The sequence below is a fragment of the Protobothrops mucrosquamatus genome, unplaced genomic scaffold, assembly GCF_001527695.2.
Source record: "Protobothrops mucrosquamatus isolate PMUCROS unplaced genomic scaffold, P.Mucros_1.0 scaffold944, whole genome shotgun sequence".
In the NCBI taxonomy this organism is placed as follows: Eukaryota; Metazoa; Chordata; class Lepidosauria; order Squamata; family Viperidae; genus Protobothrops; species Protobothrops mucrosquamatus.
The window spans coordinates 235,002-254,517 of NW_015387192.1; the positions used below are offsets into that span (position 1 = coordinate 235,002).

The window sequence follows — 19,516 nt, forward strand, 5'->3', positions numbered from 1 at the left end:
GTTCCACGAAGCAATATGAGATTATGCAGAGGCAGATGTGTCTTCAAGAGCCACCATCTTTGTCAAAAGTAGTGCTGCAAGCTCTGTATCTCTTGTGCATACACACGATATCTATGGTGAATATTCAGAAGGGGCAGAGTTTGCATCATGTTGGCGTGACCTCTCTTTTATCTTCTGCTCCCCCCTCCCACTGCAGACACCCCTGCCGAAGGAGTTTATGGTTGACGTTTTTTGCTAGAACTGTTCTGACCAGCCTTCACACGTAATGAGAAATTGCTTACTCATGAGTAAAACAAACCCCTTTTATTAAAACAGGGCAGGAACAATCTTTGCTCACATTGGGTAGATGAAACCAAAAAGAAGTAGTCACAAAGAAAAGTCTTTTCCCCTTCTGATACAGGGCAAGAACAGTCTCTGTTCACTTGAGACCTCCAGATAGAAAGTCTTTCAAGGATTAAACCAAGCAGAAACAGTCCCTGTTCACACCAACTGAGGCAAATTCACTACCTATTAATTCCCAGCTGGGAGACTCAGTTAGCACCTCAAATACAAAACAAGTAGTCCTGACAAACCTGGTTCTGGTAAAGGAATCTGACTTGATTGATGTACCCTGGAAAATGAATGGTTGTCTGCGACAACAGGTCACTCCCAAACGCCTACTATTTATTTCCCATCCAGGGAGGGGCTGGCTAGCATATATGTCTTCTTTTCTCTGAGAGCCAGCTTATTGCCTTCCTCTCCTCTCCTCTCCTCTCCTCTCCTCTCTTCTCCTCTCCTCTCCATGCATACATGCATCTGGGACGGGCCCCATCTGTTCCTCCCCCTCACTTATCTCAGGCCCCAAAGACAGCTGCCTCTCCACCTGGGTGAAGACAGATGGCCCATGGCTCTGCATCTGCCTCTGATTCTGCTTCCTCATCAGGGCCTTTCAAAGGGTCTGAAGTTGACACAATCTCCTTCTCCTCCTCCTCCTCCTCCTCCTCCTCCTCTGACTCTGACTCTGACTCTGACTCTGCTGCTAGCTCTGTTGGCAGCCAATGGACCACAACAAGAACTTACTATCCACTTCAAAACTGCCAAGATGCTAAACTTTAATTGTGATGGTGCATCTATCAAGTGAATACAAATCCAAAAGTTGTAGTCATTAATCAGCTAAATATTAATATGTGCCCTTTAACTCAGACTCTGGAACCTTTCATTTTAAGGGGAGATCCATAGAAAATTCAAGTTCATAAAATTTGGGAAAGAAGGATGAGAGACTCAACTTACTTGGTGAAAGAATTGCATAATGACTCTAGTCTATATATTAGTGTAGAAACACAACTGAACAGTATTTATCAGTCCAATAGGGGTAGAAAAACCTGAGTCACTTGTATTAGGCAGTGTTCAACTCTGGGATTTACTGATATGGTCTATAGAACAGATTTTCTGACGTTTTGCTGGCAACCGTGGTTGGTATCTTCAGAGGCAAGATGATTGATCAACTATGCAGCCAACTAAGGCAGAAACTGATACGGCTTCTCTCTTTGTAGCCAAGTGATCTGACGTCTGATTGGCCTTTTGAGTACAAGTGACCTATGAATCACTTGTACCTTTAGCAGAATAATAGACTAAAGGAGGACCAGAGCAATATAAAGTGGATAGGTGGATATTACTTTTAATAAAATTTGTTATACCTGGATCCTCAAGGTGGCTAACAATAAAACATGACTACACTCCTTTAAAAAATACATGTCCATCATTAAAAGTAAACATAAATCCATTAGAAGCAATTTAACAAAGTTTCATCAGGACAATCAAATATTATCACTTCCCCAGTGAACCACTTTAAGCATGAAGCACTTAGCAAGTTATAATATGAACTTAATATATGAATGTACCTAGGGTATGTGCATTTCTCTTTGTGAATAATTATTAGAAATGTTTATATTCAGAGTTAAGAAAAGAATTTACACAACTTATTGTCAATTTTCCATCTCTCTCAATTAGTTGAAACAGTAGTTGACCTAGATCCAAGGCATGACTCTCCAACAGGTGAAAATTAAGTCTTCTTATCTTTCTTCTATCCTCTGGCATTGGCAAAGTAGTCCTTTTGCTTTTTGTGAATCCTCTCATGGTGTCACCCTTGAATGCATTGAATACTTCTCTTGAATACTTCTCTCCATTCAGAAACATAAGCATTCAGCAAACTCGGTCTTGTTTAATTATTCCCATCGTACTTTTCTGGTGGAAGAAGCATGAGACTGATCCACCTTTTCAGAGCAGGAGCAAGCTCTAGCTGCTTTTAGGAGTTTTGAAAATACAGTAATATTTGGAACTATTGAGAGTTATGAAGTCTTCCTTGCCATAGCAAACTAGGTAGGAAAATAATTATGCAAGGATGAAGTTTGATAGCATAAGATGTGTCTCTTAAAAACATAAAGGAGGGCAGGGAAATACTGCAACTGTAGAAGGAAGAGAAAGAGGAAGTCATTTAGTGGTTCTTTAAATTATATACATAGACACACAGTATATGATTTTTAATTTAGTTGAACTATATGTTCCTGTTCTCTACCAGCTCTTTTTCATCTATCTGAATGAGAACACTTTTTTCTATCAGTTTCAGATAAGTAACCAATAACTAGGTTTGCACATCAGTAAAAACAATTTGCTTAATTAAGGTGTGTTGTTCAAAATAGAATTGATGTTGATTCCTCAACCACAAAGTTACAGGCTTTACAAGTTGGTTTATTATGGTTCAGCATTTATTATGGCTCAGCATATAGCACACACATACACACACACATATACAATATCACTGGATTTGCACATCATGCTAAGGCATACTTTGTTTACCCATTTTTTATTTATAAACTGCAACTGCCTAGATTAATGCAAAATGCAAATCAATAATTTATGGTTTAATATAATATAATGGTTAGATTTACACAATATGCTGTCCAAATCAAGTGAATTGGACTATGCTTACCTGATTGTATGAATGAATCAATGTCTACATTAGTGGGATTAAAAAAGTGGAATTTAATCCAAAAGTTACTTGGGGACAGCTCCACTGAAGGATTTGTATTTTTATTTAAATTATATTCTCACTTAATTTATTGGTTCACACCTATCCTTGATTCTGTGTTGTATAAATGAATCAATGTCTACATTAGTGGGATTAAAAAAGTGGAATTAAATCCAAGAGTTACTTGGGGAAAGCTCCACTGAAGGATTTGTATTTGTATTAAATTATATTCTCACTTAATTTATTGGTTCACACCTATCCTTGATTCTGTGTTTCTCTTTGATATTTGAAATGGAGACAGTAAATAAAAATGCTTCACCAACATCATGTTGGTATAATAATTGTATCTTTCAGAAAAATCACACTAAAGCAATACATGCCTTAATGATGTCCAGACTAAATTGCAGAATCATGCTCTACAGTTGACTGTTTCTACAAAATACTTGATTTAAATATTATTCACCCACCCACCCAAAAACAGAAATGAGATCCTTAAAAGCACTACACTCCAATTCTGTTCCATTTTTATCTACTGCCTATTTCAGGCCTATTCAAAGGTGGAGTTCTAATGCCAGAAGTGACTTCAAGAACCATTTCTCTGTTTGATCTTGTACATTCTGATGAGCATCTGATGTCCTCTTGTATCTCCTCCTACAGTCAACGTGGTTGAAATTGCTGAGCTGCAAATATCTGCCAGATCAAGGTTCCCCATCCTATATTAAGGCTCAAGTTGACTAATAGATAAGGTAGAATTATATCTTCTAACTGAGAGGGAACAAGATAAAATAATTATCTACAGAATATAGTTATAATATTGACCTTATCTGAGTGCTTCTAACAATGGAAAAGTACCTCAAAGTAAGGGAGAGAGGTGTCCTTGGATCCATAATTATTATATTTTGTCCTTTGAGATGTGACCACCTGATTGAAAAGTAGATTCTGTTCTTCATTTGAGGTATCATTGCTGAATATTTTGTTATTCCGATTTTCTCTTGATTTGTTTGCTAGGTTTTGCTTGCTTTTAATTAAGAATGTTAGTTAAGTACTGTAAAGAGAAGCTAATTCATGGAGAGACTTAAAGTTCCAAAAGGCTACTTCAGAAAATATCCCTTGAAGATTGGATTGAAGGATTTCTAAATGAGTTTCAGTAAAGAGATAGATGATTGGGGCGGGGGCGGAGTGGGGGGTGCAGAAGAGAGAGAAATGATTGGCCTCCACTTCAAGTGTCAGTGTAATTCCCCCAAGTTACCATTCCCCCCACATTCCATTCCATATTACCAATGGTCAGAGGTGATGGGAATTGTTGTCCAATAACATTTTGTTGTCCAAGGTTTGGAAAGACTGACTTAAATAGTAAGAGTATCTGCTAAGAATAGATGTTTAACCATGCCAAAAAAATGGGGGGAGGGAGCAGGAATTGAATTCATTCCTTTTTTATGCTAAAGTATGGTGAGCATAATAGTTCCAAAGTGAATGGAGACGTCTCAAATGCAGAACTCCATATGCACATGATAGCTTTTGGCTCACAGACTGTGTGTTTTTCCTGGCATATATTCCTGGTCTCATATTATACAATGCATTATTTTAATGGTAAATTGACAGTATTGTAAAGTGTGAAGATGGGTGTTAGATGTTTGTTTGTTTTTATTTGCACAAGAGCCAAGTGGATATTTGAGAACAATTTCTGAATAATGTGCAGTCAGTGTTTTGTCTAAGTTGCAACATCATCTCCTTTGGATGATCATTCTCACAAAACCATCAGATTTTACAGATGCTTATGCTCTTCCTATTTATTTTAATTGCATTCTTCTTCTTTCTAATTTCCTGAAAGTAAGAAAGTTGTGTTGGGTTTGATCCAATATGTTTGGTTCTGACACAAACAGATGGATATTATTACATGCTGAGAGACTTTCCAGTGATCTAACAGGCTTTCTGTGCTCCAAAATTTACTGAGGCCATTTGTAATGATTATGATTGAGGTCCATCCATTCAATTATGTTGCTACTCTCTTCCTTTCCTTTCATTACACCTTTCTGTGCAGTTTTTTTTAGAGATTTAGGAGAGCCAAAACAAAACTGAAACAGTGCTATGTATTATTGTTGTTATGCAGTGCTTGACTTTTTCTGATTCTTCATGACTTTATGAAAATAATTTCACAAGGATTGACTGTCAGTAACTGCTTCTTCAAATTTTTGTAAGCTCATCATGTCATCACTGGCAGTATGTACCTATCTTGTTTTTCAGCTGCTTTTTCAATTATCTTTATTTTTTTCCAACTATTGAGGTTTTTCCAATGACTGGTGTCTTTGCTTTTATGTGTACAAAACACAGTATTTAAGCTTTATTATTGGGGATTCACATGAACAATTTGCTATATGTCTTTCTTGTTGTTGATTTTCCAACAAAGGACATAGATGAAAAGGAAGGCATGTTCTCATCGCCCCTTCCTTCCCTATTTTGGTTTGATTGAAATTAGGAAAAAAACTGACTGATTCTAGGCTCCTTTTCCATGTTTCTCTCATTAGATGTTTTGCCAAGAATCAACAAACCACCCTCCTTTGTTTCATCTTTGATTTATTTCTTGCAGTTCTTCTGGACTGACTGCTATGGTAGCTTTGCCCCATAGTGCAAAATATAATTAGATACCAGTTATAGTCTGCCATTGTCATTCAGAATTCACGCATCCAATAGCTTTAATGTGAAACATCTGGGAATATTCCTTGCCATCAGAAAACTTACCTCTGCTGGGAAACTATACACAGTTCCATAGCATCTGTAGCATTTTGCTTTGAAGCTAGGATGTAATTGTATAAAGCCAGTCACCATATTCCTTCTTTTTATTTAACTTAAATAAATCTCAACTCTAGCACAGCTGCAAAAGTAATCAGCCGGTCTGAGCCTGCTCCTTAGCAAGAAAATATTTTGGTAGCTTTAAGGTGAGCACTATTTAAGATATAAATATTTTCATGTTATTTTAACACTGTGCCATTGCCTCCAGAATGATTTCAGTGTGCTCTTGCCATGGCTGACAAGTGTGAGTTTTAATTTATCTGCTAATTAGCCCAAAGCAGGGGCAGTGTGAAATGGAAGTGATGCTTTAATTTGGTGCTGTGTTACTTTATGTTTGTGCATGCAAGCATTCTCTTTTCTCACTACTAATGGATTCCTGGCATCAAGGAGGTGTATGCAGACTAAATATATGAGATGCCAGATTCTTTGTAACTCTCTCAACTTTTTTATAAAAGTAAAAACGGCTGTTGCAGTCTTTAAAAAGAAAGGGGGGGTCACCTTTTCCATGCTGCCCATGCATGACTCTTTAAAACCAGCATCTCAAAGTGCTATTCAATTAATCTTTCTTCTACCACAGACTGATTGCACTGACCAATGGTTTTTTTTTGTTTTGTTCTAGAACTAAGGAGAAACTTCCTGACAGTGAGAACAATTAACCAGTGGAACAACCTGCCTCCAGAAGCAGTGAATGCTCCAACACTGGAAGTTTTTAAGAAGAGACTGGACAGCCATTTGTCCGAAATGGTATAGGGTTTCCTACCTGAGCAGGGGGTTAGACTAGATGACCTTCAAGGTCCCTTCCAACTTTACTATTATTATTATTATTATTATTATTATTATTATTATTATTATTATTATTATTATTATTATTATTATTATTATTATTATTATTATTATTATTATTATTATTATTATTTATTTCTGCAAATTTGTAATCCTTTCTCTTAGCTCCGACTTTGTATTACCAAATTACCAAATCGTGGGTGCTGCTTATGCAAAAGAGGATATTTAAATCTTCCCACCCCTAAATCTAAGGAAGTCCAGTGCAATTTTTTTCCTCCACAAATTTCTGACCATTGGACTCAATGGCACTAACAAGAGCACCTACTCTAATGCTAATAGCAATCTCTGGGTGATTTTAATTGAGACCTAATAATATGGAGTACAATTCTCTCTCTCCTAACATGATTTTCCCTATGTCTTTTCTGGCCTAGAAATTATATTTAGAAAGACACAGATGGACATATTGAGTGTGTTTGCACATCTTTTCCTTTAGCTTCAAGGAGTAGTGAATATACTAGTTGAAGTTCCTAATTCCTTTCTCTAATTCTCAGGAAGCTAAGACAGTGGACCGAGTTTACAATATTCTTCAAATACCTAAAAATCTGACCTATAGAAAAGAGCAAAGGGCATTTCCACTCTCTAATCCCTCAAAGGCAGTTTGAGAAACTGCCTTCCCTTCTGTTAATTCAGAAATGTTGAGAATAAGAAACAACAAATATCTTTCTGTCACTGTACCATCATGAATTGCCTCAAGTCTTGAAAGAATAAAATCATCACTTCACATAAAACAAAAGCAAATAAATTTGGGTAAATTTATTAGCAGTATGATATTTTTCATGAAGTTGTTGCCAAAAAAAGGGGGACATTTATACTGTATTACTCTTGCTCATTTCAAGGCTATGGAGGGGAGATGCAAAGCTGTCAAGGTAACATTTCCTTAAAGACTCTTTTAGGCAACTGACACTTAGAAAGGAGGTGTGATGAAAAGTACTTTCCAAAAAGGAAACATTACAAAGCATGGTAAAAGAAAATGCAAACTAAACTAATTTCAACTGCCCGGCATCTGAATAGGAAATATACTAGCTGAGCTCTCCAATATTGCTGACATCATGGGATCAAGTAGCTTCATTATTGCTTTTAATTTGGAGCACACTCTTGTGGGGAATTATCCTTACTCTTTGTTGCATCAGCGAGTAGGATTAGACTAAAATGACTTATACAACAGGAGAGTCAATTTTGAAAGTTAGCATATACCTAAGGTAAAAGTAATTCAGTGATGGATTCCATAAAGTAAATTTTTCAGGACATCTACATCATTGCATATCTTTAAGGAAAATCGGGGTAATCATCTTCTAGGGGTGCATTCTTTCCAACTCTATGATTCTAGTTTATCAGCAAAATATATAGTTCAGATTTAGAAGGCCAGAAGCTTCAGTATCACTGTGTGGGAAAGATTAATATAAATCCTGGGCATGCTAGAATCATGTACTAGGGTACCTAGGGCACTTCTACACACACCTATAACTTCATTTTGAAGATACTTCACTACCGATCCTGTAGGTCACCTCCTCATGATGAAGTCTCTTATTTATAATAAGGTCAATTATGTCTGTTTTCTGAACTGTATTGCATTCTCCCAATATAACAAGAGTTGGGTAGGATCTACCCAACTTTGATTGGTGTGGGCAAGTTGCCTCTTAGCCAGGAGTGTGTTACCATCAACGAAAAGTGGTATATGATAAGGACTTTAATATGCTCTGCAACAAACTGTTAGGGCACCATCAGTTCCATCCTTGTCATTGAAGCAGAATAGAGATTGGTTGTGGGAAAAGAGCAAAATTATCCTGTTATAGCTTGTATGACTAGAGCATAGATCTTTACAAAACAGTTTTCCTCTCTTGTGGCTGTTTAATGTAGATACTCCAACAATATTACTAAACCACTACTCAACCAAACTTGTGGTCATTAAAGTTTTAAAATAAACTGCATTGTTTTTAATTATAAAAAATCTGGATGGAAGCGTTATAAATAAATAACATTGATAAAATACTAATCTTCAGTATATCTATCTCAATTTTCTTCTTTTAATAGGTATGATGGTAGAAATATCGAGCAAGACAACATTTATCTCTACTTGTTTTAGAGCTGATTTAATGGTATTTGGCTTATGCCTGCTATCATCTACTTGGGTGGGACGTAATTTGGTATCTGAATCTGAAAAATGATAGAGCCCAGAGTTTTACAGGTGATAAAACCACAGATGCATTAAAGTAGCATGCCATTTTCTCCCCAGGGAAATTTGTGCTATATTAATGCTCTTCATCTGGATGCTAGCCACTCTTGACCCTTCTTGTACATGCTGAAACTGCATTTTCGTAAATAAATGGATATTTAAACAGTGCAATATCCCAGATTCAACCACTGTGATAGCAAATCCCATAAAAACAAGAGTTGATCGTGTTATGATTTAATGGCGACCAAGACTCAAATGACACAGTATATTAAATCCATAATATGGATATGATAAAGTATACAGTAAAGAAAGAAAAGTGAAATTTTTTCTCAGCCACGATCCCATCCAAAACTTGATTGGCAAAATGAGGGTGATTTTTTTTAGTGAAAACCCAATTTTGTAACTTGGTGGAAGGAGATTCATTTTCATCACTTGATCGCAGTCTGCATTACTTTTTTGTATTTGTTTTGAATAAAGAAAACTGTACTATATATGTATTTAAGAAAACATGCAGCTTAATCCAATATAATTCACAGCCTTTGTCTAGTCCAAAAGAATTAGAAAGGAACTTTATTCCAAATAACATGGGAGTTAACAACTGTTTCCTCCTTTATTTTGCCAATAAGGCCAATTTATTGAATTTCAGATTTTTTAAAAGAAATTTCCCTAAAATTTGTATCTGCTTTCTAAATATTTGTGCCTGATTCTCTGAGCGTATGTATTCTTTACAGTTTGCCTAATATACACTTTTATTTTGCCTGATGTAATATATTTGGGGCATTATTTTAAGAAATACAGTAAGTGGCATTTTTTTCTCATATTTTTCAATGATTATTAACAAACTGCACTGTAACATTCAGAAAACAACTGATTATTGAGGCTTAACTAAGTTTTGGTTCATATACTGGTATGAAAATATGAAATTCAAATGCAAATTTAATAATCCCCACTAGTAACTGCTATCATTTTGAGGTATTCATCTTTGGCTATGATCAAGTTAATGTTTGTAATACCGCAACCCACTTCTCAGATTACAGCCCTTATTTGGGTTGTGTTTAGAAAACACCCTGTCTTACATATGCACACAGCTAGCCAGTTGCTTTTTTGTTGCTCCCTCTTGGTTGCCCTGGCAACTTCAAGGGTAAAAAGAGCATACTGACTTGGAAAACACAGTGTGTGCCTCGTACAATGCATGCAGTCTGTGTCCAACATGAAACTTTTACTGCTTTGTGAAGAGTATTTTCTAGTCTGGTAGCATTGTTCCCATTGGAGGGGTAGGTAAGCCATGTTAGCCTGTTGTGACAAAAATTTAATAGTCTGGTAGCCTCTTTTCCGACTAACAATAAGAAGCTGCAGGTTATGCCATTTTAAAGCTTATGCTTTTTAATAAATCAAGAAAAGGGTATACCAGACTCCCTAGCTTTGTTCAGGGTCCCTTTCTTGGGAAATGGGGGTGGGGAGGGAGGCAGGCAGCATTGGCTGAAGTGCTGGCAAGGCCATAAAGGCAGTAGCTTATAGCTACGTTTGGAGAGAGCCCATATGTGGAAGGAAATCTTGGAGCACATTAGCTGTGCTGCCTGCAGGAAGGGGTGCATTTCCATAGTATTGTTTTTATGGTGGCAGCTCAGCAGGTATCCTATAGTTTGATTGCATTGCTGTTGGGAAAACTCTGAACCACAGTAAATATTCTTGAATGGGCGCAGGGAATCTTACCAGATGCGGCTCGTGGGGTTATTCCCATCTGCTAGAATTCAAATAACAATTATAAAAGAGTGGTTTATTGGGGGTTTAAAAGACAGTTAATAAAATCCGATAATAGGCATTTTGTTTGGCTGTACATTCTCATTAATCTCAATCCAAGGGATAGTCAAATCCAGCAGAAAGAACGTATATAAAATAGCATTCTCTGTGAAATTTCACATATCTTTATTTTAACCTTCATTTCATTTGGGTTAGCCTTGGTTTAATGCTAATGAGAGCATTGGACTAATGCAAATTCCTGGGTTTTTGAAACAAATATCAAGATAAAGTCCAGCCAAGATTCTCTAAACTCAATTGCACGTGCAAGATTTGAAAGGACTGGGGAGTATCAGGGTGGATATTAAAGGTCAAACTAAATGTGACAGTAATACACAAATGGCTGTCCTTGTCCCTTTGAGAATGTCTATAGAATAAAATCACACTGTTTTGCATTTCTCAGGCACTCACCAAGTTACTAACTGCAAAAGAGTCAAACTGTAATTAGCCTGGCTACTTATATATTACTTAAAAAAAAATCCAGAAGGATGAAATTCCCCACCAAAACACAGATGAAAGTAAGTATAAATTTGCATATATACCTAATTTATGCCCCTATATACATATATAGCCTTAAGCACTCTCATGTAAATCAGTATTTTTAAACTTGACCAATTTAAGATGTGTGGACTTCAGTTCCCAGAATTTCCCAGCCAACATGGTGGCTGGAAAATTTTGCAAGTTGAAATATACACATCTTAAAATGGCCAAGGTTTGGAAAAACACTGCTGTAAATAAATATGCATTGCTATAATGAAAAAGAAGTATCAAATTGACTTTCATTTTGCTTTAATCTACTGTCCACGTGCAATGTGTGGATGGAGAATTCAAAAATCCTGATTCCTCTTTCTTTTTAAACTGGACTCAGACTGTTCCATCATTCCAAGAGACACAGACATACAACTGTGTTGTAGTCAAAGATATACCAGGCATTCCAATGATCTGGTAGATTTGCATCCATCCTCCCACTCAAACAAGCATAGCCAGAATCAGAACTAAATTACAATTAATTATAAACTTAATTTGATTAAAATACTTAATGAGAGTTAATATAATTACCCTTCCCCCATTATTTAATAGATTTCTCTTGGTTGCACTTTATAATTACAGTTCCATGGTAATTTTTCTAAGAATTGGAGGTGGCTGCAAGCAAAGGTTTCAGAGACATCTGTGGGGTCTTGCAGTATTCACCCTTGCAGTAAAGGATGCCTTCAAATAGACTAATCTCCTCTGAGTGATTCACTGGAATTTCAAAGGGTCTTTGCTTTCTATAGAGACCTTACATTGGTCTGTCACGGATTTAGGCATGGTCCTTCTGGTTCCACTATATGGAAACTTTTTTTTTAAAAGAGAGATGCAGAGATTAGAACACTGTAATTAATAAAGGAGACTATTTGTAGCTCAGTGTTGAAATGAGGGGTCCTTGGTGCTCTCTGAGCTTGGTTGTTTTCTTTTCAGATGTTTCATTATCCACCACACTAATGATGTTACCTAGTTTGGGTAATGAAATATCTGCAAGAAAACAACCAAGCTCAGAGAGCACCAAGGACCACTCAACCCTGCAATTATTCTGAGCAACACGTCCTTCCAAGAGGAAGAATACAGTATTTCTCTTTCCAGTTTATATGTTCTTTGGTAAATGGAGCTTTCTTTCTTTCTTTCTTTCTTTCTTTCTTTCTTTCTTTCTTTCTTTCCTTCCTTCCTTCCTTCCTTCCTTCCTTCCTTCCTTTTTTTCTTTTTAAAATAATTTGTGAGATGGTTCAAGTTTCAAGAGTGCAAAAATTGATTGCTATATTACAGAATGCATCCTATTTCTTCTGGCCTCTCTACTTTCCTCTCTAATTATCTTACCTTACTGACTTTGCAAATAAATGAGGTACTTTGTAATATATTCCATGTGCATTTACAGCGTGAAATGCCACAAAAGCAAAAGCATATGCGGTGCATAGCTTGGCTTTTTCTTGTTCTATAGTGATAAAGATAGTTTCAGTTGTGGCATATATGAGTAATGGTCAAACACATCTGGCGGACACCAGATTAGGGACATTTGGTATAAAAATTCATAAGTAAAACAAATCATTTGAAAACAGTTCTGTCAGGTAACTAATCCTTATGATGCTATATCAGAAAAATGTAATGAAAATTGTATACATTAAAATCATAGTATTGTAGGTTGGAATGGGCCATGTAATTCATCCTATCAGATTAAAGCATTCATCTTTTTTCATAGGTCATTGTTTCTGGTCCCTAATCATCCTCCATTTTCCATAACCTTTTCCATATTTCAAGCTCTGACTAAACCAAACTCTAAGTTTTAGAATCTGGGTACAAAACATACCAGTTCCCTTTCCCTTATACATCATAGTGTGATACAGAGGCCACATACTTAGCACTTAGACTTACATAGTGCTTCACAATGCTTTACAACCCTACGTGGTTTACATTGTCCCCCAAAATCTGGGTCCTCATTTTACTGACCTTGGAAGATTGGAAGGTGGAGTCAACCTTGAGCCAGTCAGGACTCAACCCTAGCAGCAGAATTAGCCTGCAATACTGCATTCTAACCACTGTGCCACCATAGCTCCTATGCCATCACAACTCCCACCACATTCATCATATGTACTCCAAGTGTAATTGGAGAAGTGGCACCAAAAGAACCAATCTCAGTTGGTTCCTCTCCACACTTCCCCTGCCACCTTTAGATTGGCAAGAAAAGCAAGGAAATGATTCCCCAATGCCAAAAAGTAAATCCACCCCCCCACACACATACAAATCAGCACCAGATACCGGTATGGGTATGAATGAGTATGTCTGCAATAGCCTCTATTGGTCTATAGGAGCAGGGCCCATAACTAAACTTAGAACTGTTTCCATACATTGACTTCTCAATATGACTGGTGCCAAGCAAACGAGAAAACATGATTTCTGAAACAGACCAAGGAAGGAAGGGGGAAAAGTTGCTTTAAGTGGCTGAAGATAGGTTGAGTGACCACCAAATGGTTAGTGGAGCATCTTCATGCCAGCACAAACAAGACACATGGATGAATCCCTAAAGACCAGTTTGGGCTTTTGGCTTTTTAATTGTCTCTCTGGCACCGAGTACAACATTTTAGAATTAGACTTTGGACAGAATAACTACTCTTTTGCTAGACCCTGAACTTGGACAAGACATTTTTAGTTCTGTGTATAGTATGGAGGTTTCAAGTCATAGGGTAATTCCAAAGGCAGATGATGTAAAACAAATAGTAACCTTTTACCTTTGGACTATTTTCATATGATTTGTTCAAAAACTACATGGAAATGTTCAGTTCATATCTCTTTCCTTCCCTGGTATTATCCTAAACAGAAAGAACATGAGATGATAGAGACAGAGAAAAAACAAAGTTGTCCCGTGTTTGTGTCTTGTGCCATTCATAGCTAACATAACCCCCTTTCCTTCACCAGTCTGCAGCTCAAACCATTTACCCCATACAAAATTGAATAAGTTTACTCTTAATCCTCTTGGAAGAAAAACAAATCACAAAACTGCATCTCACTTATTTTGGCCATGTCATGCAGAGGAATTCAGTGGAGAAAGCAATTGTGTTGGGAAGAGTTAATGGTAAAAGGAAACGAGGCCACCAAAGAACACAATGGCCGAACACCATCAAAGCTGACACCAGGCAGAGCATAGAAAAACTCAAAGAAGCAGTGCAAGATCAGAAGATATGGAGAGATCTGGCCCATAGAATCGCCAAGAGATGGATATGACTGAACGGATAATAACATCATCAACATCATCACTCCTCTTACCGGACTGGAGGAGAGATCATTTTCAACTGAAACTATTTTAGTGGTTTGGATTTCTATGCAAAATAAATCCCCACTATGCAAATATGTTTTCACTATCTACTAAAACCATTCATGAGACTTACTGTATTTTCCTGAAAGCAAGTTTAATTTTTTGCTTTAAATGATGTAGCTTTAAAATGGAAGATTCATCCTGGATTCAATAAGAAGATGGCAAGGGAGGCAGATAGTTTCTTTTTAATCTATCCAATCTCTTGTTTTTGAAGGAAACTCCTGTAATTTAGGTTTATTGGATTTTGGGGTAAGTATGGTAAACATGCAGTTTGGATGTGAAGGTCTGTGTGAATTCCACAGTCAGAATGTTCCATACTATTTGGGTAATTTCATACAAATTTGTTTCCGGAGGTTCAGTGTCCCAGGTTTTCACAGGTATAAACACTTATTTTTATACTTTTTATGATTTTCCTGCCCTAAGGATTTTGTGAATAACTTATCTACCCCCCCCCCCAAAAAAAAAAATCAGCATAGAAGTATTTGATGTAGATTTCATGGACTCTAGTTTAGGAAAAGGTTTTCCATTCACATCTTTCTAATTGTCAAAGTTTTGGATTATGAGTACACAACATTTCAGCTGCTTGGCTAGTATAGAATTATTGATGGTTTAACTGAATCAGGGAGGAATCACATGGTTCGAAATATAAGGACAAGGAATGACACCAAAAAGGTGTGAGGTATAGCTTCATTTTTCTTAACTGCTTTAAAGGATATTAGTAGGGTTACCATGGGGGCAGAACTAATTAACTCATCTGTAGGCACGTTGCCATGCAACCAGATAAATCCAAGGAATTGTAGTGGTTTTGCTGAGGGTTTTTTTTCCTGCTACATAAGCAATGCTTTGTATTACGTTACATGTGTTTTCCCCACCTTAATTTGCTAAATAATTTTGTCACATCCTTTTTTCATAGCCCTGAAATATTTCAACTTCAAATGAATATGAGTCTCTCCCTTCTACTTTCCAAGAAAGGATCCATGCTTAACAGCTACTAATGGAGCAAAGCAGTTATTTAGAAGCCCTCAACATTTGCCTGGGAAAAAATGAAGAAAATAAAAATAGACATTTTCTGTCACTTCCATAGGTAAACATCCCTAGTTGAATTTCAAATGTTTGAACTGTATATTTCATATGAAGTACTTGATGATGATATGTATGACATTTTTATAATAAAGCATTTAATTTCCTTAAAATGTTTTCATTTTTCCATAGCATTCAGGCCAATAGAATTAAATTCATATTCTTTTTATACTTTGAAAATCAGGAAATGGAATCTTTTAAGAAAATAATTTTTAAAAAATAATAACAAAACAAACATTTAACATGAGTAAAACTCCTAAAGCATGTGATGTAATACTAAAAGTATAATCTGTTGGGTATATCCCAACTGAAAGGTAAATATATTGCATTCCCCATAACTGTTAGAGAATTAATGAGCATTTTTTTTAGATTTAAAGAAATTCAAGCAATTGTAGAAATCCAGTGAAGTATATCTTTTCACCTGATTTAACATGAAATCAAGTTTTTTTTCCTCCATAAGAGTCCAGGAGTCTCCATGAAATTGCCATATTTCCCAAATCTACCATGAAATTACAAATAATAGTGCTGGCTCATTTGGCACGTTTTAGTTTTCTGGTGACATATGGGAACTGAGCAATTAAGAAGAATGCTACTTCTTAATGGTCAAGATTGCTTCTCCTGCCTTGTTCAACAGCAGAATAGAAGTCACAAACATGATGAAGTAGCCTCTTCAATCCAGGAGTGCAGCATCAGGTGAGCATTGTGCATTTCCAGGTGTGTTCCACCTTTACTTTTGGGCAAGAATTTGGTCTGGACTATAAAATTTTTGGGAAATGAGCAGAAGAGGAGAGAAAATGTGCTCTTACTTATGCAGTAGCTATTTTGCATTGGGTTAATCTGGATGTAATTATGCAATTATCCACAAATATTTAATGGGAGTTTTTGCATTTCTAAATAATTAATTTTATCAATTGATAGGCTGCTTTGATTAGTATTTTCACCATGCACCATGGCATATATTTATCATCTTTCCTCTGATTAATTGTAATTTGGGATTTATTTTATGCAAAGTATGTTCATGGCTTACTTAGTTATAGTGGGAGAATATATTTATCCAATCTGCAAAAAACCCTTTACTTATTGCTGTAAATAAACTTCTGCTGTATTGTAACAGGAATGGTAATGTATGTCAGTTCTCCTTTAATATTGGTTGTTTGAACAAGCAAGGACATCTTTTTATATACAATACCCCTTTGTGGTGGCAAAGTTTTAACTTTTAGATGAAAACTAAACTAAACCAATAAAACGCTAGGGCCCATTCAATAATGCATTTAATTTTATTGCTCCCAAATAAAATGAGGTACAGTTCAATCACTGTAAAAAAGTCAGGATGACATATAAATGCCTTATTCAGTTATTTCCATTTGGCTTTTCTCATTCCAAAGAACTCTCAATATCATGGTGTTAAATGTATTCTATTAAACAAAGCTGTAATTAATGATCCCATCACAGTCTGTTTCTAGTGGCACACAGTTGCCTGAAGACATTGTCATGTACTCAAGGTCAGGAGCTCAGGAAGCTCTGATGAGAACCTTCAATATTACCTAATCTAAGGAAAGCCCCTCAGCACTCTTAATGCATTTTTGGCCATCATCTGAAAAATACTGCCTCGGTTTTTGCATATTTTCTGAAAATTTCTAGCTGAAATCTCAGGTTCCAGGTGCTTTTTAACTCCTGAGTTAGTGTCAAGTCAACAAAGGAATCACTAGATTCTTCTCCCTTCTTAGGCAGGTGCTGGAAGAATGATCTTTACACTCCATTGATTTCCTCTGCCAGACTGTGTTTCACATTCTCCACGTGGTAGAAAATTCCAGGGATTAACCTGCAACGAAAATAGGGGCAGGTAATTGTTTTGCAGTCACAGGACAAGTATTAGCATTGTGGGTATTATGGTTGGTTGCATAGTCATCCTGATGTTTAGCCTGGATTTGGCATTTTTGTACATTTATTGATTCCTTCCCCTGAGATAGGCAGATTTAATAATATTAAAGATATCATTCCAAGCAAAACTGCCTTTTGCAATTGACCGATGGTGATTTTGTCAGTGCCGATGATGTTCCAATGGTGCTTTAAATGCTTTAGAATTGCACCCAAGGCACTTATTAGTATTGGTACTGCCTTTGTTTTGGTTTTTTGCCACAATTGTTCTACTTCTATTTTGCAGGTCGTTGCATTTAAATTTTCACCCACACCTTTGATGTCACTTACATAGGGCATCTTGATTCCTTCAGTTTTCACTATGTGTCACCCGTTGTTGTTAAGGTTGGTACATTTGCCCAGTCCAAACTCATTGCAATATATTGGCTGTATATTTGGACAGTGTTGAGCAGTGATTCCATTTTAGATGTTGTTTTGCCATATAGCTTCAGATTGTCCTCATAAAGGAGGTGGAATAGTTTGGCACATGTTTTTGATGTTTGATAGCCATGGCCGGTTGTTCAGTTATTATTGACAGAAGAATCGATTCAATGACAAACAGTAGTGATGATAGAGTCTCTTTGAAAGATCTCTCTCTTGATGTTAACCGCTCCCAGTCTATCATCATTGATCAGCAATGTATCTTCTATTGTGCCTTTGATCCTTACACAAAGCTTCTGCTATTTCTACTGAGTCCTGTTATTTCTAGACACTTGATTATCCAATCATATAACAGGGAGTCAAATGCATACTTGTAATCAGTCCAAGCTACATTCAAGTTGGTCTTCCTTCTGTTATATTTTTTTCAAAACCATCTTGTCAATGAGGAGTCATTCCACAGTTAGAGCAGTTTCTAACTCTTTCTTCAGAGATTTTTTTTTGCAACTAGATGCTGCTGGACTTTATCAGCTACCACACCTGTTCTCAATCTGCAAGTTGTTTGGTAAGCAAGTAATTGGCCTGTAGTTGCCTGGGGCTGCCCCTTTCATAATAGGTTAGGTTTTGCCAGATGTTAACCAATGTTCAATTTTGCTTCCTTGAAGCATGTTGTTAAACTGCTTAGCAATGAGTGGATGCAGACCAGTCAGACATTTCAACTAAAAAGCATGCAGTTCATTATCACCTGGTACTGACCAATTCTTGGTCTGCTTTGCCCTTTTCTCCACCATTTCTGCTATTATTACAACTGCTTTCATTTTAGCACTTTCCCCCCATCCACCTCCTTTATCCAAGCTTCATTCTTGTTGTATTTCTTTGATGTGCCCCAAACTGGGCTGTTTCTTCTTTGCCAGGTGTGGGCTGGTTCACTGAAATATCTTCATTGATTTATTGATAGAAATGTCTTTGATTCAACTGAAATCAGAGATTCTGCCTATGGTGTGCAATTTGAACAAAGACATTTTAATAAAACCCACAAATCACAAAAGTTAGAGGTAATTCTTGCTTAATGACACAGTTGGGACCAGAAATTCCATTGTTAAATGACACAGTTATAAGCAGAAAAACCACATGACTACACTGCTTAGCGAAGGCAGATTTAGTAGTCCCTATTGCCATTGTTAAGTAAGGGCCATGTGGTTCATTAAGTGAGGATTTCATATGACTGTGACTTTCAACTTCCTGCCAGCTTGTTTTTGGGAAGTCAATAGGGAAGACTGTAAGTCACATGACCATGGGACACTACTATTCATAAATTTGAACAATTGCTGAGTGAGTGTTCATTAAACAGGGACCAGGAGTCTCTCAAGTAACCAGGTCTGGTGCCTGGTAATCATCAACACACTGAATCACATCCACAAGTAATGATAATAAATCTTTATTGATTAGCCCTTGGGCCATATCAAAGTGCAAAGTTCCAGCAACAAATTATTACTAAAGTTTGGCATCCAGAAGTAAACTGGCATACAGTGCATTTCAGAAAGCAGAAGTGTTACATGGACATGCCAAGGCATGATCTTCACTGCTTATGTTTCTGCATTTTGGATCAGTTGAGGCTACCAAGTAGTCTTCAGGGGCAGCCCCATGTAGAAAACATTGCAGTAGTCAAGTTGCAAGGTGACTAGAGCAT

General features: G+C 36.7%; 1 long non-coding RNA gene across 1 annotated transcript; it reads left to right on the forward strand.

Moving 5' to 3' along the window:
- The first annotated feature begins 9,967 nt into the window (after positions 1 to 9,967).
- LOC107290647 lies at positions 9,968 to 15,629 on the forward strand. Its single transcript, XR_001548957.1, has 3 exons — positions 9,968 to 10,087; positions 11,014 to 11,128; positions 15,365 to 15,629. It is a non-coding gene; the product is annotated as an uncharacterized LOC107290647 (long non-coding RNA).
- The last annotated feature ends 3,887 nt before the right edge of the window (positions 15,630 to 19,516 follow it).